Raw genomic sequence first — 27321 nt, 5'->3', positions numbered from 1 at the left:
AGAAAGAAAGAAAGAAAGAAGAAAGAAAGAAAGAAAGAAAGAAAGAAAGAAAGAAAGAAAGAAAGACTAATTGTAATATCCTGTAACAAAAAGACAGTAGTACATCCAAAATAGTTTACAGAAACATAATTTTTATAAAATATATTAGAATGGAAAAATAGAAATCATGATATAAATTCTAGCACAAAATAAAGATAGCCATTTCTGTAGATGCAGAAAAATGCATGCATGAGATGCTTATAGAAAACATTTATATATTATTTAAAGATAAATGTACATTTTTCTTAACAAATTTTTCTTAGACTGAACTGTTCTAAAATTTATGGAGTATCTCATTGAATGAGAGCTAAGGTAAAACCATATTAAATCATAAAAATGTGAGCTTTAACCGATAGGATAAGGCAAGGGTACCTGTTCCACCACCAGAATTCAAGATCATGGCAGATTTGTTAAATAATAAAATAAAACCAAAAGTCATTTAAAATAAAAGATATTCAAAGGGTTAAAAATGCACTGACATTATTTAAAAACAATAAAATGCAGATAATAAAGTTATCTGCATAGGAAATCCAAGAAATGCATGGCAAAAAATATAAATAGCTCTATAAGCAATAAAAATTTGTGGGTAGTGTTAAATATTCCTAATTAGAAATTACACAATAGAATTAAAAGTTGAATGCCACCCAAGATTAAATTTCACAAAGATGTGCAAGAAATTTTCAGTTAAACTTCATCAAACATATCTTTGTCTCTGCTTCTTCTTACGGTCTTGGTAAAAGAGCAAAAATTAAATCATTTTAGAAGCATTAACACTGCAAGAAAGTGGTAGAGTGGAAAACGGGCAAGAAGTGGAATGGAGTTTTTAGAAGATGGGAAAGAAAAGTGAGAGTTTACTTATTTAGGTTGCATGTTGAGAGGATAAAATAAAATTTAGAAATTTGTTTGAAGCAGATGAATAATTTGAATAATATGAATTAATTTGAAGAATAAGGATAAGTTTAAGCTATAACTAATGCAAGACTAATTATGAGAAGAATGTTATAGTTTATATCTAGGTGCCCCCCCCAATGCAGTTATGGGGCAGCTTCTAGAGTTTGTGATGAATTCATGATCCAATGCTAGGATTAAGGGTGTGAGTGCTGCACCTTCCTTGGGGCAGATAAGCTGCATACAAATGGAAAGAAGGGAGAGAGGCTTGCTGGCACCCACACCTGCTGCTCCTCCCTTTGCTCTTTGCTGTCTTCCCCTGCTGTGAGTGCTGCCCTCCTCCCTGTGCCCCTCTGCCTTGGAGCCAGTTGAATATGAACTGAAGTTGGGAGCTAAATAAACCTTTCCTTCCTTAATTTTAGGTGTTGGGTGTTTTGTACCAGCAATGAAGGAAAAGTAACTGAGAGAGTTTGTGTGTTGACAGGATGAAATAAAACTTAGAAAGTTGCAGAGGATAGATCAGGGGCAAAGCATTCAACTGTGGATCAAGAGGTGCTTGGTTCAAACCCAGAGGCCATGTTGCTGATTTGCTTTATGGCTGGCCAGATAGTTCAGCAGACTAAAGTGCCTGCCTTGGCAGAGCACAGCCTCCAGGGTTTGATCCCCAGCATGCTGTGCTGGACCCGTCCCAGGGCATGCTGAAATGGTGATTGAGACTGGATGTGGTGGTGCGTGCCAGTAATCCCAGTGCTTGGGAGGCTGAAAACAGAAGAATCACTACAAGTCTGATCTACATAGTGAGAACCTGTAGACCCTGTACCAAATACATTAAACAACTTAGAAATAAATTTGAACCATATGCACAGATAAGTTTAAATGTAACTAACACAAGATTAATTACAAAAGAATAAGTTGAATCACATCACTGTCTATATTAACACTTAAAATGAAAACAAAATCATGTATTATTTGTGACTACATATGAATATTCATTAAAAAGTAAACCATATGGACTAGATGGTCATAAAATTCATGATGGTGATTGGATGAAAGAAAAACAGAAAAGAAGATGAAACTGTGGTCTGATTCAGAGATAGAGATTCTGATCTGTCTGTAGTGATTTACTTCTTTAACAATAATATGAAACAAATTTTTCTTATAATCTTGGAGAGTAAGTACATGGTCCTTGCTACAATATATTATGAATAGCTCTATATTATTATCTCAATCTAAACAAATTTCAGGGCAGGTGAAATAGCTCAGCGGATTAAAGCACCTACAAGCAGGTGCATGGCCCACGGGTTCGATCCCCGGGCCTGCCGTGCAGGCCCCACCCCTCGGGCACACTGAGACTGCAATTGAGACTGAGCATGGTAGCATGCACCTATAATCCCAGCTCTTGGGAGGCTGCAAACAGGCAGATCACTACAAATCTGATCACCCTGTAGACCTTTCCCTAAAATATAAGAAAAAAAAGAAACAAATTTCAAAAGGAAATTTTCCTACTAAGCTGTCTAATGGCCACAGGAATCACATCTTCAAGAGAAAATTTCAGGGGAACATGGCCTATGATTTTGTAAGTAAGAAATTTATATTGGCCTTTTCTTCTTTGGAACCCTCTGTACTAAACCCCTTACTGATAAGCAGAGTAAACATCACCACTGGTTATTGACGGATCAGCATCTTGGAGGGCACACCCTCCCATTAAGAACCTTTTCCTCCGCTACAGTCAGACCAACACACTGACAGTAATAATAAACATGCCCATGCAATCTGCCGAGCCTTTCCAGAGTTTCCCTACTCTGTGTGTATAATGTGCTAGAAAGTGCTAGATACTTCACATCCATGGTCACACGTGTCCTCAGTACTCTTTAGCACAAGGTAATAGAGGAGGTGCAAGCATTAGCATGGTAAACTTCTGAAACTTTGCTGCATCCCTTACACTCCTAGTGACCTCAGGCTACAGCTTTTCTCTAAGCCAGTTTCCTCCTATGTAAAATGAAAAAAGAATTGGTTACACTACAAATAATTGTCAAAAGCCAAATGAGATCATATCTAACAGGCCACTGAAGAGAACCTCAGTAAATATCAAAGGCAAAAAACAAAGGCACCAAAGTTATAAGATGTCCATTGCCCACTCACAGCAATGAGACAACCAAAGAATCATGGGTAGCATGGCTGCCAGGAGTGGAGTCTCCAGAGCTGCCCTGCCCAGATATAAGGGCCAATTCTGCCACTTAGCAGCTGTACAAATTTATACATGTAAATCACTCTGTGTCTTATTATCCTTATACATAAAAATGTAAGGAAAACTACCTATATAGGACTATTTTTTTTTAAAAGCACTTGGAACAAACCTGGCACACAAAAAGCACAATATAATTTTATAAGCAACAGAATGTGTAGAAGTTCATACTGCATAGGAGGAAATGTGGAGCTACTCCTGAGACAGCACTACAGCCCCCTCACAAGCAGGAGTTGTAGTATGTAAGCCTTCTGGCTTGGGCCTGGTCTGCATCTATTTTTGTTAAATTTTGGAGATGTAAAAGAGAAGGAAAGTTTGTGATCAGATTCAATAATTCCTGCCTCCTTATGAACTACATTCTTTCTTCCCCACAAGTTTTAATTAAAGCAAAAAGGCAAGTTTATGGGAGTTAAATATTAGGGTTTTGCAACAATAACAGGCTCCAATATTTATACCGAAATATGCACACGTCCCTGTTCCTCTACGACGCCATCATTTCTTTCTCACCAGCAGCAATAAGGCCTTGCTGGCACCAACTTCCCATTATCCTCCTCCTGAAGGGCATACATAACTCACTTAATTGTTTCACAGTACAGTACACTGCTATTTAGAACCAGTCTGTTTCTTTCCATTGTAATAGCACAGAAATAAATAAGCAATTTCATACATTAGGAAACATAAGCATGCCAGAGTCTAATTTGTACTTACGTGATTAATAAACCAGAGCATTTAGATGAAATACACCACACAACACAAACACTATTCCATTAGAATAGTCATTTGGGTGTAAGATATCACCCACAGTTGTCTCACTACCAGGCCACTGAGACAGGGCAGTATGGAAACTCAAGCTTCCGTGGGGTGAAAGTGCTCCTTTAGGTTGGAAAATGAAGGGTAAGCAATGGAGACCCAGCTGTCCTGCTTTTATAAGTGGTATTGGCTTTTTGTGAGCTATGAGCAGCCTGCATGACTCTGAGCAAATATATTTTCAGCGTCTTGTTTATTAATGGATAGAAAAGCTAGCCTGAAAATGAAATTGATTTTATTCACTTAGGATTTTATACTCCATTGCACAATCACAACCCAGCAAATTCTTCATTAAGAGAAATAATTACTTTAATGAAGATTAAATATAATTTTAAATTCACATTTATCTTTATCTACCTAATGCAGGTCAGAATTAACCAAAAATTGTTGGGGAAGAGGAAAGAAATAGATTCCTCCATCCCAAGAGTCCCCATCCTTTCAAGCAAAAAAGAGAAAACATGGCAATGATTTCTACCTTTCTTCCATTTTCTCTTCTTTTTCTCACTCCATCCACATCAGACCCAATTAGATCTTTTGTTATTTAATATCCTGATTTTGAGATGTTTGGCAGAGGTTACAAGACAACAACAATTTTTCATGAATGTTCAATGAGCTATAAAAATTCTGTCTCTAATGGACATGTAGGGGGTAAAAATCAAGCTCAAAGTCTGTTTGGTTTTGCAAACTCCTCCTCTGTTAATAGAAACTACATCTATTTCACCTATCAAAAATCAGAAGTTGGAGATGATATTAAACTGATTGGCATTACTAATACATCACGATGCATTAGAATTGTTTCTCTTTAAGATATTTGAGCATTGTTAGCCTACAAGTTTGACACCTGGTTTCTCCTCCAATCATATATATGCTCTATAAAATGCTTCTTAAATTGAGTCTGGAGCTTTACCTATATATGATGGAGCTAAGAATGTTCACTTAAGTTCAGAGATGTGGAGTATCTGATACTGAATGGGTGTGCAGCAAAGTTAATGATTTCTGACTATATAATAAATTTTCTTCTAAGTGATGGCCCGATTGTCACTTGTTGACAGCAGCACTTAGTTCTGCAGAAAGGACCAGTGTGCCTTGCACCAGGCTTTTGCTGTTACTGATGGAACAGGTGACTCAGGCCAAAGGAGCATGGTAGGGCTGCATAGGTCAGTCAAACTCTCCACCAGATACCAGTGCAGCACTGGATGTTTGGAGATTAATTTTCCATGAAGAGAAACCAAGTTTGGTTTAGTGAAGAAACAACTGGCTCTCAGATGCATTGTCTCAAATAATTGCTCCCATTTACTGAGTACCAAGGACATGGTACATTACATACATTATCTTACTTAATTAACATGAACACATAATATGTCGTCCAATTCACAATGTCTTCATGATGAAAGTGAATTTTATAAATAATTATTTCAAGATAATAGGTGTAAACCTGGATGGTCCTGTACATACCAGGATTACCCCGTGTTCAATGTACTTAATCATTTTGGGAGATATAAAACACTCTTCTTGTCTTACACAAGGGAAATTCAGGGAGATCTTAGTAATAAGTCCAAAGGTGTACAAAATGTTAAACAGCAGACTCTTTTTTGAAACCTCTGTGCATCAAGTGCTAAAGATTCTTTGTTTTGATGTACTCCTTTAGATACCAACTACCTCAACAGACAGTACTAATTTTGTTTTGAAAGCCTTTCCTTGTGGAGTGAACAGCATATTATAAATGCTGAGTCATGACTTCCCAATGTTATCAAGAAAGAATAAAGAAGGGTGAAGTGGAAGCAAAATGATGCCAGTAAGAGAAGTTATGTCCTAATGATCAACAAGCTCTTTGAGCATTTGGTGAAACCTGAATACCAAAGATTGAGCTAATGCTTACTCAAGCATAGAGAATTCAATAACATCAATAAACGTGTTTCCCCAGGTGCTGGTCTATATTCTCATCCATCCAATGACTTTCTTGATGTAGTTCATTGCACCACTGCTGTCAGTGACCCATGATCATAAATAAATGTACTTCTATAGCATGCCAGGATCTTTGCCTGCCACCCAGAACTTAACAGAGATAGGAATGTTGATAAATTATCCACATGTGACCTCTCCCTGGTGTTTCTGACACTCCCCTACCTCTTCACCTGGCTTGCTCATTGTGTTTTCTTGTCTTTTTGCACACCACAAAAGAGCCCATTCTAGCCTCCATCGCACCGACAGACACAATGAAACTCACATTTCAGAAAAATAAAAACTCAAATCAGCCACAAATTCAAACCATCTTCACTCATAATTCCTAATGAAAGGCCATCTTCAACACTACAAAGGTAAGCTCCTGACCCTACAAATGAGTGACCAGATATTGCAGCAAACCTACAAAAGGGCCCATCTTGAGATACAGTGAGAAACCCTGTTAAATTCAACTCAAATTCCCAAAAGTTGTGTGATCTCAACTAATCACCCCATACTCTCAGCCTCATACTTCTCAGCAATATAAAAAATACTTCTCAAATTTCCATGAACATAATTTTTTTTTGCGGTACCAGAGATTGAACTCAGGACCTTGTGCTTGCCAGGCAAGCACCTACTCTACTGAGCTAACTCCCCAGCCCTGAACATAAAAATTATCTGCAGTGTGCTATATATTAAAACACCTTCTTGTGTCCCACCATTAATGGGAGATTCTAATTTTTTTTAGTTTTGGCATAAATCCAGAATTTGTATTTCTGCATTTCTAAGTGTCAATGATGATATGACAATGGCATATACCAACTACTTTGAATAGCACTAAATGATATCAATAGTATCAATCTCACAATTTCTGTAAAGATCTGAAGAGATGTGAGGGTTCTTCAAAGAGCTGCTAACTCAGAATTCTTCATAGTCAACTCTGAGAGAGGATTAGTCAAAATCCTAAGAGTGTTAGTAGGAATACAACTTAGAGGCTTTTAATCATTTCTCATATGCCAGGAACAAGAAATAATTATATCTTATATTAGTATTATAATTTATCCTATATAGAAGGTAAAAAAAAAAGGGCACAAGTCTTATATTGTGCACTTATCCAAAAGCCTCCCAGTTCTCTACTTCTTTTATGAGAAAACACCATTTTTTTCTTTGTTTTATTGGAAAAGAAAATAGAAAACAATAAAAATGATACTGAATTTCAAAACAACATAATAGGAAATTAACAATGATTATTATATTGCATATAGTTATCTTCGAAATAGTTTCTCAGGTTACCGGATATAGGCAACATTGACCAAACAATACAAGCACTAACTATTCCTTTCAATGAACTGATAGAAATTAGTAGTAGGGGATAAAGGAACCCTTCTCTATTGTTAGTGGGAGTGTGGAGAAATTTACATGGAAATCAGTGTGGAGATACTTACGAAAAAAACTAGGATTAAAGGTTCCATTCAAACCAAACTTTCCCTTCTGGGTATTTTCCCAGAAGAACTGAAAACATCATACTGTAGTCGTATATGTGCACCCATGTTTATAGCAGCACAATTTGTCATAGCTAAATCTTGGAAACAGCCCAAAGGCCCATTAACTGAGGAATGGACAAAAAAAAAAAAAAGATGTGCTATTTTTAAACAATAGATTATTACTCAGCTACAAAGAAAGATAAACTCAAGGGTGTAACAGGTAAATGGATGCAACTAGAGACTACACTCGTAAGCGAAATAAACCAGACTAGCATGTGTAAACATCATATTGTCTTCCTAGTGTAAGAAACTGAAAGAGCAAATAAGACCCAAAAGGCACACTACGTATAGTGAAAGGGAAGGAAACTGCTCAAGAGGAAAGAACAATTAGGTTGGGGGAAAAGAGAAAAAAAGGGATAGAAAATGTAGTTTTTGGCTCACAAAGACCATGGTTCTCTTTTTGGCTCAGCTGTATCTCCATGGTATCCAAGCCCCATTTAACATCATCCTGATTGCCACTTTAAAAATAAAACACACATCTCCCCATTAAAGCAGTATTCAGAAAATAGATGAAGTGATATTTACTTTGCTGAAGACAGGAATCCCCTGCTATAGCAACTGTCAGCTCTGTGATCCACACGAGTCCTTCAGTGTGTCCTTGTCTAACACAGCTCAGTGATCAGGGAACTTGCCTCTCTCCTTCCCTTCCTCTCTCCCCCCTCCCTTCATTCCAGCTTTCTCTCTTTGCAACATTACTTAATCTCTCAGTTGCAGCTTCTTGGGATTAGCTACAGCATCTATTAATAGTTTTACTTCTGTTTACAGTTCCAAAGGGAGAGAAACGGCTCATTCCTTTTTGCCAATCTTGAAGATATGTCTTATTGCAGCAGGAGCAAGATGCACAAGCCCCTTGAATAACCTATTTCCACAATCATTCCACTGTAAAGATGCTAATGTGCCTCTATGCCGAATGGATCCATTTAATAGGCAGAACAAGTTGGATATAAACTCTTTAATTGCTTTCAGCACACTGATTATCTTCCTGTGTCACCTATTGTATAATGCAAAAATGTTAACAAAAGCACTTACTGAAGACATTATTGGGAATTAAAAAACAAAGACCCATCAGTTGTCACTAAATATGCCTTTCATGTTCCCAAATGAAATGCATTTGCGCACTCAAGGAATAGGGTAGAAATGTGCAGGCCCACTATTGTCAGATGCAAACATCTTCATTAGATTTTGATCCAGCTGCTGTACGATCTATAAAAAGAGCTATCTAAGCTAGCAACTCATTATTGGTTATTTCAGGAAAACTTTAAGAAACCATCCCTAAACCTGCACTCATGTTTTCTCACAATTCCCTAGCCAAGCAGTCCAGCTGGGAAGAATGGCACTGAAAACCTCTGTCCCACTCAGAGTAGCACCTGAAAGGACACTGCTTCTCTATAGCTTTCGAGAGAAGCCACAATCACCACGCCAGTCTGTACTCCTGACACTTGAGCTATAAATCTTTGTCCATCATCCCCCCAAATATGTGTTCTGACCTCACTGCTTTTCTTTAAAAGCACATAAATGAAAGTAGCCTAACCTGGATCTTTATAGACCAAAACAGAAAGATTAATATGTGCAGTGTCTCATAACATCCTTCCTCTGTTGCAATAAATCTTCTTATGCATTTTGGCAGTCAGCTCATTACTAGCATTTATTTTCTGCAGACACTGGCTGTTTTAAAAGAAGAAGGGGAAAACTAAGCAAGGGAACAGGCAAGAAACAGGAGGAAAGGAAATAAAGAGATCCAAAGAACTAGGGTTCTGGGAACAGTGCAGAGGAGGTTATGAGAAGAAACTGCAGCTGCCTAAACAGCCTGTAATGCCTCTTTGAATTCTGGTGAAACAAGAAGTCCTACAAAGACTTGAGCAGAATTGTATTAGTCACAGTCTCTGACATCCAGACTTGGGGACCTCTCTGGCAGATCCAGATATTCAGAGGCTTCTGATGGACATGAGACAAGCAGTTCACAGCAACACCTGTCAAAGGTGTTGCTGTCATTTATGAAGCACTCTTTCTCCTCTTGAGATATAAATATATGGAAAACAATGAAAAGGATGTTCACTAGCATTCCGCTTCCATAAACAAGGAGGGATCATAGACAGCTAACTGAATCTGTCTCAAAGATTTTTTGGTTTGTCTTTAATTTCCTCACTGTATTATTGATATTGTAGCCAGAAGTAAATTGAAATGCTCAAATATTGATGCAATATTATATCCATTAGTTGAATTAGATACAAGCGCCCATTTGGGGATGATTTTATTGTACTTATATTGTTATTAAAACTATTACCCAAATCTTAATGATACTGAGACTCACAATATATTTTTCTTGTATATTCAGTCCTCTTGCCACTGGTCAGTTCAGGCAGATGGCTAAGCAACAGAAATTGAAGTTCACACTCACTTAAAACAAGGTTGAATTCTGAGCTAAAAATCAGAGCAAGAGTGTTCTTTCTAAAATAGAAACCTCAACATAAGGCCTGTGGTAACACCATTCAGTGGCTTCCTATTGCCCTTCAGGCAAAAAATTACATTCCTGCTGTGTGGTTACAGGCAAGTTATTAAACTTCTCCATTTCCTCATCTACAAAAGGGTGATAATAGTCATGGAGGAAATGTATGTTTAAATAACTTAGCACAAAGCTAATACCATGATTTTATTATTGACATTATCTCTCTGTAAAAGTTGATACAACATGTCAGCTTGAGAAGTTTAACTAAGGGACTCAGCAGAGGGCAGGGATCCTCACTTTGTAAACAGCTCTTGTGCAAGAGGAGGGCATAGAGACGGTGCAAGTGTTATACCTGCCCTGGGGACAAGGGTTGCCCACTTATCAGGAAGAAAAAGAGGTTTGCTCTCCCTTTTTCTCCTGTTGCTTTTGCCAAGTTATGACAACTTGAAATGTTGCCCCTCACCAGCCAACCTGCCTTGGAGTCAGCTGATTATTGCCTGGAACCTCTACCAACCATGAGCTTAATAAACCTTTTCATCTTTAAATTTGGGTGTCAGAAATGAGAGGAAAATAACCAACACTCACCAACTATATTTCTTCTCAGTTCCCCCTCTACTCTGCCTTAAGTTCATACTCAACAATGTATTCCTCAACTCTCCAGGACTCTTCCTGCCTCTATCTCTTGATCCATGATTTCCTTTCTGTTGGTGATACTCTCTTCTACCTCCTGTCACTTACACAGCCTCATTTCTATGAATTTATGAGCCTTCAGCTTACCTGCATATTAGTGGGAAGGCTTTCTCTGATTCCAAGTTTAGGCTTGCCTTCTTTAATATATACATGCAGTGAATCTTTCCTCTATCATTATAACATTTTGCTTTTCTAAGATATCTTTAAAGGACAGATTAGCCTTTACTTGCTCAATACTGTATTTTCTCAATACCAAGCACAGTATAGTCAGCCTAGACCAGGTTATAATGAAAAGAAAGAAGAAATCTTCAGAAATTATTAGGACAAAGAATTAGTCCTTTCTCATAACACATATGCACAAGGTTACCCCAACATAGCTCCACAGTATGTTCATGGTGAGCTAATGCCCACCCCACCTGACTATCCATACTCTAGAACATTATTGGTCCCATCTGTAGAAAGAAGAAGGAAAGAAAGAAAGAAAGAAAGAAAGAAAGAAAGAAAGAAAGAAGAAAGAAAGAAAGAAAGAAAGAAAGAAAGAAAGAAAGAAAGAAAGAAAGAAAGAAAATATAGAAATGGATCACCATCTCTATGAAATCTTCCATGCAAAAATGGCACTTCAGTAATTCATACAAAAGACTTCAGAAACTATTAGTTTAATGAAATCTTTGTGTATGACAAGTAAGCAAATATAAATCATTCAGAAGTTGGAACCTTGCCAAAGATTTATCTGTTACTCAAAGAAACATTCAGTTTGGGGCAAATTTTGACTTTTATAATCACTCCCTTACCACAGACCCAAATTTTCTGCCATAGACATCTGATGGCTATATATATGATGTCAGCTTACAAAGCATATCAGTTTTCCACTTTTTAGTAAAGAACAATTAGGCTCAACAATAGCAACAGTAAAAACAAAAGTGTGATTTGATTGTCACTATAAGCGAGACATGAATATGGACGAGGAGAGCACATCCAATATCATGAATCGTCTGCTAACAAGAGAAACTTCCAAGTCAGCTCTTCTAACCTCTTAGACAAGAAAAGCTCGAAGGCCTACCCAGCTCACCCAGTTCAGGCAGCACAGCAGGGCTGCACTATGGATCGCCCATTTTAAACCAAGTCTTCTTTTAATGACCACATATTGCCCTTTTGTCAGGAGTGTCACCAAACCTGAATGATCAAAACAGACCACCTTTCAGCAGACAAAGGATCCAAGGCGTGGAGAGATGAAGTAATTTTCTTAAAGCTAGCCACATTCTTAGTCCTATGGCAATCATACACATTCCTTAGGGAGGATTGTTTTTTCAGCATGTAGCATGGCACATTCTCTTTACTGGGGACTTGTAAAAGGATTTGTTGTATTGAATTCAAATGAATTAAATTAAAATGTATAGATATGTATTTCCCTCTTGATATACCTTACTTCCATTTCACTCAGAGTATTAACTTTCCAAACAAATTACACCAATAACAATAACTTTAGTAGCTTCTCTAGTCTGACACCCTTATTCATTATTCTTTCCATATTTATTGCTGTTTTCCTCCTTTGAGCAGAAATAAATTGATACTTAGAAATCTTTTCATCAGGACAACCCAAGATCTAGAGAACAAAATCACCAAGGATCCACGTCCTAAGGATTCATTAGACAGGGAACTTGATTCCCTCTGAACTAAGCAGGTCAGCTGGCAAGAAACATAGCCCAGATATTCCTAAGCCACAACAACAAATGCCATTAAGTTTCTGCCTTCTGACAACAAAGTCATAGGTAGAAGGAAAAATAATCACATTTGAAGGCAGAATACAGATTCTGGCTGGACTCCAGAGCTGAAGGATATTAGATAAGAAAAAAACAATGCCTCTGTCAAGTCTAACTGTTTAGAACATAAAACTTTTTCCATATATGCCAAATGAGCAGAGCTGCACAGTGCTGGGAGGAGCCATTAAGCCACACAAGCAAATGAGCTCGCACCACTTGACTGGAAAATCTCTTCCACCAGGAATTTGACTTTTTCTTTCTTCCCTTGCTCTACTCAGGTACTTAAACAGCTGCAAATAGTATAGGAAAGCCATATTAGACACCGGCTTACTCTGGTATGGATTTCACTATAGTATGAAAAAAGCCTTAGCTTTGTGCTCAGATAGAATTAGGCTGCACCCTTACCACACCCCTTTTGCTGTTTGATATAAGCCTCAATTTTCCCACCTGTGGAAAGCAATTCTACTGTTATTTTGTTGTTGTTGTTGTTGTTGTTGTTGTTGTTGTTGTTGTTGCTGCTGCTGCTGCTGCTGCTGCTTTGGTTTTTTTTAAGAGTATAAGGGCCAGCCAAACAGCTCAGTGCACTAAAGTGCCTACAAGCAGGCACAGGGGCTGGGGGTTCAATCCCCAGACCTGTCGTGCTGGCCCCGCCCCCAGGACACACTGAGAAGGCAATTGAGACTGGGTGTAATGGTGCACGCCTGTAATCCCAGTACTTGGGAGGCTGTAAACAGGTGGATCACTTGGAGTCCATTCTAATAGTGAGAACCTGAACACCCTATAGACCCTTCCCTAAAATGCAAGAGAGAGAGAGAGAGAGAGAGAGAGAGAGAGAGAGAGAGAGAGAGAACAAAGTAGTATTAAAACAGAAAAATTACAGATGACACAAAATTTCACTAAACAAAATAATACAAATTTCACAGTATTTGTTGTGTTGCATAGTGTTGTCTTCAAATCAGTTGCTCTTGGGCTGGGGAGATAGCTCAGTAGAATAAGCACTTGCCTGGCAAGTGCAGGGTCCTGAGATAAGTCTCTGATACAGAAAAAAAAAAAAAATTAGTTGCTCTTATTACCAGATGTGTGTGTGCAAAACTGGAAGAAAGAAAAAAATAGGAGAGTAAGAGAGAAAGAAAGAAAAAATAAATCTAAAAAAGGACAAATTAAGGATTAAATGTTATAGCATACAGGTGGGCTAAAACTTAAATGAGACAATGACTACAAGGTGAGTGGCAGTAGTATTTGTCACAACGTGTCTCTTTTCTCTCTAAAAACAGAAAATGTAGTCATCCACATGGCTGTTCCACAAAAATACAGAATGAAGTGAAAGGAATTTTTCATACGTTGTCAATAATTGCCTGCGTTTCTACTTTCAATTAATTGATACAGGTTTGCTGAACACTATTTATGGATGAAATTTGGGCAAGGGGCTGGACAAATTTGAAAATTTTTCCTAAAGTTTATGAAATACGAGCATTTGTTAAATCCCTTTCCACTAGGTCGGGTAATAAATAAGGAAGATCATTTGACCTTTTAAGTGTTTGCTTTCTTTATGAGATTCTTTTATTTTAATAATTTTATTGAGGAAAAAATAGCAGTGGGACAGTTTCAAAACTGATTACTAGCACAGTTTCACTAATTAATACATTGCATATTGTTGTCTTAGTGGTTATTCATGTACAAGATGCAGACATGATATCCTGTCCACAAACACTATTAGAACAAATCTATTCAATGATCATGTGTTTAATATGAAAAAATAATACAAATTTTTTTTAATCACTTAAACTCAAGGTCAAGCTGCTTTACTTTACTTTGGAATAGACTGATTGGAAATCACTTGTTTCCAATATGTTTTTTTTTTGTTACAAGTACCTATCTTTATTCATCTATAATTTTATCTCCACATACTTCATACACATTTTTTTATAGTTGAAAGAGCACTGCTCATCCCTGATGCTGTGCTTTGCCCCATTCTAACAGAAATAAGGATTGTTAGTGTGTAATTTCCTATAATCTCAATTTCCTCATTGTAAAAGGGATTTGCCTAGGATATCAAAAACCACAACCACTTGTTTAAGATACATTGTGATAGTGACTCTCTACTAATATGTGGGTTTGTATGGGTATTTACAAAGACTATAGTTACTTTTCAGAAGAAGCCTGTAGCAAGCCTAGAGAGATGGACAACATCATAGGAAGGCAGCTTCACCTTTATATACCGAAGCACCTCAAGTGGATTGTTCTTAAAGTTCTTCCAAACCGATATCTCCTGCAGTATCTCCTGGCACAGTCCAGAGTGGACTTAGAGTAATCCCAGTGATCTCTTTTAGCAATGGGCCCTGATAGAGTTTCCTTAACACGCGAATGAGCATGGGCTAGCTGGCTGGATGTCATCCAGTGGTTTGATCGACTTTGTGATGCATTGCCGACGGTCTCAGTTAAGTTCACGCAGGCTCACTTCAAGAATATTAGGAATGAGGGGGAAAAAAACAAGGTTTTGAGAGACACTGTTCAATATTACAATATCTTTATCAGCTGCCAATGCTTTCCTTCTGCCTCATCGCTAAAATAACCTGAAGATTGCCAACACAGAAACTAGGTCTACGACGTCTCCATTTTCAGAGGTTGAAGCTTTTTAAAACTTTCTATCACTAAATAAAGCTCAACAATTTCACACTGATTACCATTCCAAATTCCAAGTGCCAGAATATTTTAATTATACTTTATTTATTAGAACGAGTACCTATATATCCAAAATCTTTTACATAATTTTACAACAAAAACAGAAATCATGCCTTCTTTTTCTATTCTATTGAAGTCTAAAACAGAAATTTGTCTTAACAGGAGAAAAAATACAGAATAATGGGAAAGGTATTTTCCACCATAAAATTTTAACTTGGAAAGAGAAAAGACAATTATGAGTCAATTCAGTTGAAGAGAGTGTATAATTCAGTTCGCAAAGATTTCTGGTTAAAACACAGATGAAAAGGGAAAGGAGACAGGTAAAAATAATTCTGTACAATCTGTCCCAGGTTCATATAAATATCAAGCATCTCTATGATTAAATTCTTATATTAATATTCCTTGGCCTCTTAAATAAGCAGATCACTCAACATCTACTGATTCAGAGTCTCTAAAAATAAATTTTCATGTTTATATAAATAAGCAAAATGCATTTTTAAACTTTTGATGCAGGATCTTATTTAAAAAACAATGAGTATATCAGAGGTATATGTAATTCTCTCTCAAGTACAGCACTATACTTGATGCTACAATTTTGACAATGAAGTGAATCATGATTCTGCAATTTTGTTAGCTAATTAGCTCTGTGCTCTCTTTAAGGAAAGGATAGCTGTAACACTGAGAACTATAGTGGTTTTATGGAAGTCATAGGAAATCTGATAGGAAACTGGCTGAGTGTATGGAAAGCACCAGTCCCCAGAGAAGGGGAACTATTCTTTAAACAGATATTTATGAAAAAAAGTATCTTTTAACCTCTTGGATTTTCTAAAGATTAAACCATTCACAATGGTTCTGAGCGCCATACTGAAACTCCAAGACTGCACAATTCGTGCAAAACTTTCAGAAATAATAATACTAAGGTCTTGCTTTGTGCCTGGCAACCCTCTAAATAGTTTTACATGCATTATCACAGTTTATACTGTAAAAATATTATCATATAAAGATAATTTTTATTTCAAAGCAATTATAAGGGACTGGGGAGGTGGCTCAGTAGAATAGGTGCTTGCCTGGCAAGTGCAAGGGTCTGAGTTCAATCCCCAGTTCCGAAAAAGAAAAAGAGAGAGAGAGAGAGAGAGAGAGAGAGAGAGAGAGAGAGAGAGAGAGAGAGAAATTATAAACCAGAGGCTCAAAATATTAAATAGCTAGAACAAGACCACATGGCTCATAGCAGGCCTACGTAGGGTGCTCAACCTCTGAGACCAATTCCCAGCGGCCCTTCCTTTTACCACAGGGAAAAGCTTCTTTGGTGGTAGTGACAACCCAGCCAAGTGCCAGAACAGCTCTCTTAGCCTACCATGACTGTAATTTTACAGATGACATACACTGCAATGTCTCATAGTTTTCCTTGAAATTTTAACTTCAGAGTCATTGGATAACTGTCCAAAGAACTTCATTCATGTAATTTTACCTTGCTCTTACAGAAATATTGCTCCAGGATTTCAGTTTATCTCAGAAAAGATAAAAAGACCTATATACAAGCCCAGAATGTGGTGGGAAAGAGTATACATTTGTTAAAGAAGTGAAAAATTTTCTCATGTTAAACAGAGAACATACAAATTTACTTTACAGTAGATGATAATAATGACAAACCCTGTATTTTTCAATTTACGCCTTTCTGCTTTCACAGTCAATTCGGAAAAGTAAGTAAGGGTAGGTATTGTTATTCCCATTTTACATGAGGAAATGAAGGTCCATAAAATGTTAAGTAATTTCTCAAATGTACATGACGAAGAGGTGGCCGAGTCAATGTTCAGATTACTTCCGTTAATTCCTGTTAATACAGACCAACTGCCAATAAATGCTCTCTACTAAACTGCCTTAAGGTGTCTCGCAAGCAGGAAGGAATTCAGCAGAGAATGAATTCAAAGGAAGCTGACACAGTCTGAAAGGATATGGCACACATTAAAATCTATAACAGTGGGTTCTTCAGTCTTCACACGTTTTTGTATCTAGTTGTCAAATCATTGGGATGGTTTCCCCTCAAGTTAAAAATCAACCATGAGGGTGCATTGACAAAAGAGAAATGGACAAACACTACAGTTCTTGTCATTTTCTTCGTGAAAGATTGTTTACCAGAACACTTTTGAGAGTAGATGGGATCTGGAAAACCAAAAGGAAGATGGAAGGTATAGCACGTGAAGAGAAACCCAAAACCTGTAGCCAAGCCACAGTCTAACTAGCATACTGGTGATGCATCACAGTGGAGGAAGAAAAAATGAATGTAGGAAAATGGACACCACATATCTCTGGCCAAATTATGGAGAGCTACTAAAACGGTCTTGGAGTTTTACATAATGTGGAAAAAATAAGAAGCAAAAGAACGGTGACATTACAGTAACCCTACCCTCCTAGCTAAACCCTGCCTTGGCCACATGTGTTTTAATTTTTAGATTTTATTTATTTAATCAATAGATAATAACTAAACATATTTGTACATACAGTTGGTATTTCAATATATGTATATAATGTATAACAATCACATCTGGGCAACTGGCATTGCAGAAATATATCATTGTGTTATGTTGGGAACATTCAAAATGCTCTCTCCTGTTTTGCAATGCAATAGAACCTTGGTTCACAAATGATTCTGTTGTCAAACAATTCAGTTCACAAGCAAAAGCATTCAGCAAAATTTTGCTTTTGTTCACCAGCTCTACAAAGAGTAACAAACACAACCAGAGCCACATTCCCCCACACAAGCACAAGACCACACAAGCAGTGATCTTTCCCCAAATCATAAAACAAATTAAGTTCATAAACAGGTGCCACTGTATGAAATTAATCTTTCTCAGCCATAGCTCTCCTATCATGCTACCCAGCATTCAAATTTATTTCTCCCATACAACTGCCTTTTGTACCTGTTACACACCCTCTTCACATATTCTTCTTCCCTCCCCTCTTTTCCAGCTCTGGTAACCACTATTCTGTTCTCTATTTCTTTGTGATCAACTTCAGCTTCACTTACAGGCAAAAATATGCAGTAATTTTCTGTCTGTGCCTGACAGATTTTGCTTAATATGTTTTCCAGGACCTGCTATCTTGCTGCATATGACAGAATTTTATTATCTTATGGGTGAAGAATATCCTGTTGTATATGTATATATATAACTTTTTCTTTATCCATTCCTTCATGAATGGACACCTGGGTTGATCACATATCTTGGATATTGTCAGTACCAGCACCATAAACTTGTCCACAGGGATGCCTCTTTGATGTACTGGTACTAAATTCTCTGGACGTATACCTAGTAATAAAATTGCTGGACTTCATGGCAATTCTATTTCCTGGGTATTCTTTAGGAAGCTCCACACTTTTCCATAATGCCTGTACTGACTTATAGTCCTACCAAAAATGTGTAACAGTTGCTCTTTCTCTGTATTCTCACAAGCATTTTTCCTTTTTGTCTTTTTGTGCCTTTGATAATAGCTATTCTATCTGGGGTGAGATGGAGTTTAATTCCCTCTTGATTAGTGATGTTGCTGGCTAGACTTTTTAAAAACAAACTATTAAATTTAAAATAGTGTTATATTTATAGAAAAGCAAGTACAGAATAGAGTGCTCCTGTAGGCAGCAACCCAATTATTATACTGCTAATATCACATAGTAAACAGCATGGTAAATGTGTACTAATTAATGCACCTCTATTAACATTTTTACCTACTGTATCAGGATTTTCTTAGCTTTTGCCTACCTCTCTTTTTCTGTGCCAAGATCGACCTAGGACACCACATTTTATTTGGTGGGCATGTCTTTTTAGGATTCTCTTAGTTGTGATGGTTTCTGAAACCTTTCTTGTTTTTTATGACCTTGACAGTTTGAGAAGGAATTTTGTGGAATATCCTTTAATTGTCAGTCCTTAATTTTTTTCATGATTACTCTGGGCTTCAGGATTTGGGAAAAGAACACTAATCAAATATGATTTTTATCGTACTATACAAAGCATAATGCACTTCCAACATGACATTTTCTTGTGATGTTAATCTTCAACTGGCAAGATAATGCTTGTCAGGTTTCTCCACTGTTGGAATTTCCACCCCTCTCTCCTTTTCTTTGCAAGGGAGTCACCAATGTGTGAAGGTGGGAGTTATGATTTAGCTCTTGAGGACAGAGTGTCTGTAAGTTATTTGGAGTCATTCTGCAGAGCAGATTCTTTTATCTCCCCATGTGTTATTTAGTCAATAATTTTATATAAATATGGGCTCATAAGTATTGTACAGTTTGCGTTATAACCCAATACTGCTTTATATTGCTTCTTAAATGGTCACAGTTTTGTGCTCTAGATTCCATCTTAGGAGGAGCCATTTAGCCAAAGAGCTCTTTCTTCCTGTATTGGGGAATGGTGTTCGAAACCGAGATTCGGGCTCTAGGCGTGCTCATGATTACCAGGATGTCATCGCTTGGACGCCCAATGGACAGACTGACGTCATCTTCTCAGGCTGCTGTAACATAGTAACATACACTGGGTGGTTCACACAAAACACTATTCCCCATAATTGTAGTGGATGGAGATAGGCATAATAGTGTGGGGAGGATTTCTAGCGAGCTCCTACTTCCAGTCAAGTAGACAGCTTCCTTGTCATACACTCACATGGCAGACTGGGGGAGAGAGAGCGGGGAGAGAGAGCGGGGGAAGCGAGAGCGGAGAGCGCGAGAGCGCGAGAAACACAGAAACAGAGACACAGACACAGACACAGAGACACAGACACAGAGACAGAGAGAGATCTCATGCCCCATTATAAGGACTCAACCATCATGTCCAAGTGACTCCCAAATGCTATCATACCAGGAATTAGAGTTTAAACATACAAGTTTCATGGAGGGGAGTTTACACCGCAGAGCAGGGTCTGTACATACTAATTCACACATGTAAACACACTAAATATTTCTAATCTATAATAAACTGAACAGGATTCACGTTAATGGCTATTGTTTTGGCCCTTTACCACATAGTTCACTCTGCCTCCCACCTTGCTTATCTGCTGCCTCCTGCTTCAAAAGAAAGAAGCTTGGCTCCCGCCCTTTGCCCACCTTTACTCAATCGCTCAGTTTCAATGTTTATGTATAGCAGTTTTAGAATCCATTACTGTAAGCTCTGTGGCAAATGACTTTTTAATCAGTTCGAGTGCAGTGCTTATGCACATGCTTATGTTTGTTTTCACTTTTACAGATTCCAAGTTACTTAGGTCAGCACAGCCTTCTCTGTTAGAGATGTTGTCTCCGTTATATTGTAGTGCTGTTGTAATCTTTTATGATACTCTAATTCCATCTGGGACCCTCTGATCCTCTATATGACTTTTTTTAAAAATTGTATACAATTCAACTCATTCTTTATGCTATAAAGTGTTGTGTATTTTTGACAAATGCATCATGTTATGTATCCATCATTACAGTGTCTTACAAAGTAAACCCAACTGCACAGTTTTATGTTCTTGCATCATACAAGTGATTTACTGAATGCAAAAGCCTCATAGGGTCTTCCTTGTTAAATCTAATTGTCATCAAACCATTAAGAAATAGACAAGCACCAACTATTAACTTTGAAATAAGAGCTCTCACCAAACATTTATAGGTGCCTTTCTCAGGTAGATAGTACTCCAACATATTCTTTAGCACGGGGAGTGAAGTGTTGCCTTCCAAGTTTAAGATTAAAGGAAGAACTGAACTTACTTCACACTTATGGTATCTAATAAGAGATTCACATAAAAACCACTATTAAAAAGATAAAATCTTTATTTGAAAGGTATTTTCCCTTCACTTGATTTGTATTTCTATTTTGTGGTTGCTTACTGACGAGAAAATTTATAGATAAAAGATTCTAAAATACCTTCAAGCCAAATACAAGTTCATATATTCATACCTATTACATTTGTTTTGATTATAAAAATGATTGTCATCTCTGTAGGCATGATTTTCCCAAACATAAACTCCTAGTGGTAAGCAATTTCTCCTTAAGGTTAGAGTTCCTAGACTCATTATGCAAACAATATTAGTGAGAAGATTATAGTGGTTCCTGGGCAGGGAATCTCACATTTCCTTGCAAATACAGATATTTTAAAAAATAATTGAAGAGGACATAACCTTGAACTTGGAGAAAATAAGCAGAAATCAATAGTGATATTTAAAGGTAACAGCATTTAGAAGAAAGACTCAGTGCTGAATCTAAACAGAAAGGAATGTGCATTTCTGAGAAAAGCCTCTCTCACCCACCACTCACTCAGGCATCACTACTAGTACATAGTCTTAAATGCTGAATTTCTTTTCTGAGTTAGAAAAGTACCTACTTTGTTAAACCATGCTGTCCTAGAGGCGCATCGCTCTAAATCTTCATTTTTCCAGTGAAGATAATCTTCCCTTCAGCCTCACACCTTGCAAGCCCAAGCCCCAGTCAGCATGCTCTTTGAAGAGAAGATAAAGGCCCAAAAATATGAAGAGAGATTCTTCTCCTGATAAGGAAAAATCAGTAAATCTTTTCTAATATGAATTCTGCTTTGACAAATTCTTGAAAGAGCCATTTGTAGCCCTTCATTTATACTCTCCACCAATAATGGAAAATGAGAACATAACTTTCTCACTTCCTGTCTGTACTACTGTGTAGCCTCCAAAAAGCCAAAGAGAACTGAGGGACTTTCTAATGATTTGCCTATAATAACAGCATCTTGGGCTGGAAGCAAACAAAATGTTCATCTCTAGGGCTTGTTTAGCTTTGCTTTTTAAATTGCTAGATGCTGGCCTGAAAATTCTGCTTAACATGGTAATAAGCTGCATTTATACCACGCCTTTCATCTAGGAGGCCTGCATTTCCCTCAGTTCGGAAGCACAGTGCCCCTAGATCTGAAAAGCGCTACATGTTTTAATGTCTTATATGAGCTGGAAGAAATTGTTTGAAGCAGAATCAAAATATTGTAGTAACAAAGATTGTACATGGTAGGTTTTGAAAATATCTAGATAGAGTCTGTTTTGTGCCTTTCTTTGTGTGTACATAGAATATTTTTATATCTCTTTGGAATTGTGAGATTCTGAGGAGGCCCATTTTAATGCTCCTGTTTGGGTCCAACAAAAACTATTAAAAATCAAGGAGGAATGAATTGATGTTACATCATTTTTAGGAAATCTTCTGGTGCCTACAATGCATTAAAAAATGAAAGAATTCTAATATGATATACATTTTTCACACAGCATTATATCCCACCTAAAAAAAAAATGTCTATCTATGAAAAGAGATTGTGGGGCAAAAAAAAAAAAAAAGGCGGTGTTCCACCCCAGAACTCCTAACCTTATATCTGAAGGCTATCTCTCATACCTAGAGAAGTGTGTGTGTGTGTGTGTGTGTGTGTGTGAGAGAGAGAGAGAGAGAGAGAGAGAGAGAGAGAGAGAGAAAGAGAATTGAGATTGAGAATAACTACTATTGCTGCAATACAAATTTATTGAGTCAGAATCACAGCCTCAAGGATTGCTGTGGCCTCAGAACTCACACAGTGTTGAATGGTAATACAACCTCAAAAAAAAGTGTGTTGAACAAATATGAGATTGGTCCTTTTCTCCTTAAAACAAAAAATGAAGCTGGAGGCCTGCAAATTGTTCAACTAATGCTCAAGTAAAGAACAGGTTGAGTTTTACTTAAACAGCAATAGAAGAGAAAAATAATGATGAGAATAATAAAAGAACATGGGGCTAACATGAGAAATTAAAGTTTTAAAAGTTCTTATACACCCTCTGAGTCCCACACCTCCCTCAGGTTATCTCTGCCATTGATCAAACTTCATTATTGTGCCCCACAAGAGTAATAGTGGATTCATGAGTCATTTAGAGCTGCACCTAAAGTGATATCATCATGTCCTGAGAACAAGTTCTAAAATACGAATAAGAAAGGGAAACTATGTCACCAAATAATATCCAGTAAATTGATTCAGCTGGATTCGAAACCATACCAACATTTATTTGGTGTGTGTGATTTCCAAATCCCTCACTCTTTCTAGGACTTGATTTCCTTGTGTAATAAATGAGACCCATGAACTCAAAGCTAAAATAGGTGATCTCTAAATGAGCCTGAAATCATTCACCTTGCATTCCATGAATCTAGAATCTATAACTGGAGTCTAAATAAAGCTTAGCCACTTCCTTGTTTGGCTTAAATAACCACATCACACAGGCACTCATCACTCACTGAGGACCATCTGTCTACCCTCTCTGAGTGCTGGTCCTGGAAGATGATAAGGCTAGGCCAGGAGTCCTAAAGCAAATACAGCATAAGCAGCTTTCTGTCTTATACTTGTGGCAACAGAGTTCCATGCAGCTTCATTGACTGCCTTAAGATGTCAAGCCAGTAGGAGGAAAATGAAAGGAACTCTGGCCCCAGGAAGCTTAGTTAAGGTTTCCTGCATCAATTCTTCCTACACCTTTACAAATGGATAAGTTTTTAAGCCATTTATGGGGCCAACTTAAGTCTTCTTTTTCTTTAAGTAAAATTTTCCAGTTTTAGTTGGAACATTACAAATACTGTAGGAGAGATATTTTCTGATTTTAATCAGCAAAACAGTTCCTTCTGAAACTCATTAAACTTGTCTATACTACCCCCACCAGAATCATTATTTATATAAGACATTCAGAGCCTGGAATTGTAGTGTTAGTTCATAAAATACATAATTTAAGCCAGTACTGACAAATATAGGTATCACTTTATTCAAGCACATTTATTCTTTTTACTTCCAGAGAGTTAATAAATTGGATTCTAACAGTCTGCAGAGTATATACAGTAAGATAAAAACATCTTCCAAAAATTTACAGTGTATTTTAGGATGAGTTGAAACATATCAGCAACTATTGCAGATGCATTTCCAGGATTTTTAGAGCAGCACATTTCATTATAAATAGCTCTGTGATTCAATATGACATTAATAATGGAAAGAACAACCTTTAAAATAAAATAAATGCATTTGGAGCAGTTACTGAGGTGATATCTGTCTCAAGGAAAAAAAAACTCAGTTAATACCTTCCAAGTTGATGTGATATATGCCTTGGCTTGTGCTGTCAGGAAAGATTTATTTTTTGCATTAAATTTCAGGTGGCAAAATTAAAATAAAAATTTGATATCTTCATGTAAACTGCCTTCCTCCATTTCCTATACCTTTTAATTCCTCTTATTGCCATCTTTGGAATTGTCTCTTTGACCTTACACAGTGTTTCAAAAGGTAGCTTAGATGCCACATGACTGCCAAAACAGCGCTGTAAATAAAGTACGCCTGTGGGTGTATCACGGACATCTCAAGATATTAATCACAAAGGACATAAGTCGTGGATGTGTTCTACCTTCATACAAATGAAAGCCGCAACTACATGTCCAATGTATTTTAGCCCCATTACTTTTCTTTACAGCTACTGTCTGAAACTGTTTCAAAGGCCATGAGTTAGTTTGAATTTTCTTGCTTAGTAACCAGTGAGCCTACTCTCACTCCTCTGTACTCCCAGGGCACTGTTCTGTGAATACGTCCATTAAACTGAAATGTGGGGAGATAGCAAGGAAAATCTCTCTGCTCATTTTTCCTTTTCTCTCCTCCTCTCGTTTTAGAATTTCCCACTCCCCCTCCTGCCTCCCATGTCATCTTACCCATTTCCTCTCATCTATCTTCTTTATCTCTAATCTTCCACCTTTCTCTCCTTGAAAATATGTTTTTTCTGTCTTCTCTCAATGCCAGAGTACATACTCAGAAAGAGATGAAAGTAAAATAGGTGCAGAACATTCTTGACCCTCTAATCTCAAAGTAAATTAATTGCACATAAAAGAACTCACAGTGATTCTAACAGAACTCTCAGAAGGAAATATATATATATATATATATATACATATATATATATATTTCATTAATGTAGTTGTTAATGAATACACTCTGAATAATTCAAGGTAAATACCAGATTGGCCAACAAAAACTATGCACACAACATTATTGAATAACCTTGACCCTGCTAGCTTCATACTCTCAGCTCATTAGCAAGGAAAGGCAAAAAATATAAGAATCCTCTGGGCACTGCTCTAAGGTGACTTTATAAATGCCACAGTCATGTTTTAATACAACAGCAAGATCAGGCACTTAAAAAGCAACATTTCCCAGATCTCATCAGAATGAAGATAGAGTGCTTAAAATTCTAGGCAATTACGAAAAAGACATTCAGTATCATACAATATTTTTTAAACGCATTCCTCTAAAGGTTAGTACAGAAAATGAAAAAAAAGAAATTGATGAATTAATAAAAATCTGTCCCATTTCCATCCTACCACTCAGAATTAATATTCCAAGTCCAAAGCTAAAGCCTGTGCTTCTTGTCCTGTCCTTTTCCATATAACAAGTTATGTGTCTCACTCGTCTGTCATCTAGATATGAAAAGCAATTCCTAACAGCACCTCCAGGTCAGCTAAGTATCTAAGAATTGAACACACCAGAACTGTCAAATCCATATGGTTTTGTTTTTCCCAAGTCATGCTGCATTTTTAACCAGGGAAAAATAAGAAGTTTCTACAAGAGCATCTCTTATAAATTGGACCTTTAAAAAATGTCAGCATCAGGATGGTGTTGAGTACAGCAATGTCCATGTGGCCTCTTGTCGCAACTTGGTAAAGAAAAGATCCAATTGTCTTTCTTCCATTCTATCCACTGCATTTAAACTAGATGTTTCAATCCCATTATATAAAAATCTCATAAACATCATCACAAAGAAATTTTTATGGACCCCTCTCCATTGTGAACTCCCTAAGTGTAAGGTCCAATTATACTACACCATGTACTTTTTGGTGTCACCTTTTCTGCCTCACCTGCACACCCACCACCAGCAGCAGCTTCCCAAACAGCCCTGCCATGGTGATCTGGCACACAGTGCCCTCCATCCACTCCTCCACTCGCCTAACCCTTGCTGACCCTTGAGATTCAGACCAAACTCTACCTCCCTAGAGGACTTGTCCCTGATTTCAGAATTGAAGTTAATATCACTATTCTGGATATCAAGGCACACCGCTCTCAACCATGACATTCCATTTTCTAGGAGAAATGGACAATGGTAGATGTTACAAGGCTCTCCCTCAAGGAATTATGTAATCATCACACTGGGGCTATAGAACTCACCAAAGGATACCACATAGGTCTGTTTTCAATCACATAATGCAGAGTGTAAGAAGAGTTTAGAGAAAGATGCGACAGAGAAAGCTTTGGGCACTCAAGTGAGAGGCGTGCTCACTGCAAGCCATTGATTGAATATGTAGGAATTGCCCCTAATGTACCATTCAGAAAATTGTTCTCTTAGGGACGGAGAACAGGTTTGGTTTGCAAGCCCCTTCTGGAAGATGGACTCTTCCACAGAAGAGCAACTAAAACATCCAAGTAAAAACTTGCAAACTTGAGCCTTTGGCTAGGCAGAGTGGCACATATCTCTAACTACCACTGAGGAAACTGAGGCAACAGGATCGTGAATTTGAGGCCAGCCAGGGCTACACAGGGAATTTAAGACTGGCCTGAACTACACAATGCAGTGCTGTTTTAAGGGAAAAAAAAAAAAAAACACAAAGCCTGTCAGCACAAGTGTTCGGGATCCTAGAGCAGGACAGGAATGGCAAATTCAAGGCCATTCTAGGCAACTTAACAAGACCCTACCTCAAAATGCAGAAAATGAAAAGGGCTGGAGATGTAGCTCTATACTTTCCAGGCTCAATCCCCATTATTTCCAAAGCACAAACAAAATTCCTTTTATTAGTTCTGAGCTACCTGAAATATCTTTGGGAAAATATTCAATACATATGTGGAAAACATTTACAATAGCGAACAACCTTACTATGCAGTTTACTGTTAAAAGGGTTTCTAAAACTAAGAGAATTCACTGCAGAGTTGGATAAAACCCACACAATGCTTTAGCCATTAATTAATTAACTCTCGGTATCTCATCAATCCTAGTTATTCAAGACTTAACCAGGAGTAATGGGAATAAATTAGGAAGAAAAATTTAGGCTGAATATCAAGAACATTTTCTTAATCATTAAATCAATTAGACAATAGAATTTAAAATCAGATATTTAATGTGAAAGATGGAACCGCAAAAGAGAAAGCACAATATCAGGAATAGACAAGAAATGCTAAGTTTAAAAGCTTCTCTGCCATCATTAGTCCCCTTTCCATGTTTGGAAAGAATGATAGTTCAGATTCCTATTCAGGTCACTGTCTAGTCTAAAATATAAAAAA

At 37.3% G+C, this 27321-nt stretch overlaps 1 pseudogene; it reads right to left on the bottom strand.

Annotated features, from left to right (window-relative positions):
- LOC101571253 overlaps positions 1-27321 on the bottom strand; it is a 124225-nt pseudogene that overhangs the window by 12855 nt on the left and 84049 nt on the right.

The sequence above is a fragment of the Octodon degus genome, unplaced genomic scaffold, assembly GCF_000260255.1.
Source record: "Octodon degus isolate 3935 unplaced genomic scaffold, OctDeg1.0 scaffold00099, whole genome shotgun sequence".
Classification (NCBI taxonomy): Eukaryota; Metazoa; Chordata; class Mammalia; order Rodentia; family Octodontidae; genus Octodon; species Octodon degus.
The sequence above is the reverse complement of the archived record's forward strand: the minus strand, read 5'-3'. Positions and strand labels throughout refer to the sequence as shown.